Source organism: Cucurbita moschata, unplaced genomic scaffold (genome assembly GCF_002738365.1).
Source record: "Cucurbita moschata cultivar Rifu unplaced genomic scaffold, Cmos_1.0 Cmo_Scf00092, whole genome shotgun sequence".
Taxonomy (NCBI): domain Eukaryota; kingdom Viridiplantae; phylum Streptophyta; class Magnoliopsida; order Cucurbitales; family Cucurbitaceae; genus Cucurbita; species Cucurbita moschata.
Window position 1 is genome coordinate 145931 of NW_019268608.1, and position 1460 is coordinate 147390.

Below are 1460 nucleotides of genomic sequence, written 5' to 3' on the forward strand. Positions count from 1 at the left end.
ACCCATTCACCATTTCCATTCCTACCGATGGAAAAGTTTTATTACATTCATTTCTTTCTCCCTTCTAACTTCTTCATTCTCACATTAAACATTTTTTATTTAAAAAAAAAATTAAACGTGAAAAGGAAGAAAGAAAGAAAAAAGAAAACCCTTAATTTTGAAAACTTATCAAATACTCTTTGACCGATGTAAAGAAGGCTTGAGAATAATTTATTCTCACGTCTCTCTTTGAACTTGTTGGATATATATCCGTCCTTCACATGTCGTATCATAATCATATCGTATCGTAAAAACTTTATGGTTATATCCTTCCCTAATTTATCATAGCCTTAACGTCCTTAGACATATCATTGTTGTGTCGTTAACTGAACGTACCTTAGTCATAACGTTACAGGAACGTATCCTAACGCTATCGTTCTATCAATCTATCATAATCCTTTCACTTTCTACCCATAACCTAATCGTATTGTTTTATGAATCCATCGTGACCATATCTTTTTTATCAATCTGTCATACCCATAACACTTCGATACGTAACCAAATCATAACGTTTCATGAACATGTCTTACTCCTATCGTTACATTATGTTTAGTGCACCCTTCTCGTATCCTATCTCAAATATACCATTGAACACATGGTACCGTAAGTATTATCATACAATTCACATATTATAACATATCATAAGCATATTGATTCACAAACATTTCACACATATCAATATATATGACACTTCCAGAACCACGGGCACAGTCAACATCAAATATAACCATACGGATGGTAAGGCCACCTACCTGATTAGCTTAGGCTAGTGTCCCCAATTTATCCTTAAGAAAGTTCGATTTGTCCTTTGAGTCAACCTATATGAACATGACATCAATTTCAATCATTTCTCTAAATTTTATGATGCTCTAGTGTTAGATTTCATGGGAATATTGCATGAGCAAAGTCTTGAAATTTATATATATCAAAACTGTTTAACACTTTCCAAATTTTGATTTTTGGCTGTTTGTGTTTTTTTTTTTTTTTTTTACTTGTGTTCCTAATCTTCTGTGTGTTTGTTACATTTTTATTTTTTATTTTTAATTAGGTTAGCAATTAGCCAATTTAATCAATTCATCTCTATGTTTCTTTTTTTTTTTTTTTTTAAATTGTGTTGGTCATTAATTTCGGCTAATTTAATCTATTCTATTCTATTCTATTTTTTTTTCTACAATCTTTCTAAAGCATACTAAATAAAATTAAATAATTGGTTAAAAGAGGATATGAGATACTAAATAAAATTCTATTTTTTTTCTACTATCTTTCTACTATCTTTCTAAAGCATACTAATCTAACACGTGTTGGGCATGTACTGAACACTTGTTAATACAATGGATACATTACAAATTTATAATCCATCGTATCAGACACTTGACTTTGAATATATTTTGAGAGTGAAACGTACATTAAAGTTTTTTTTT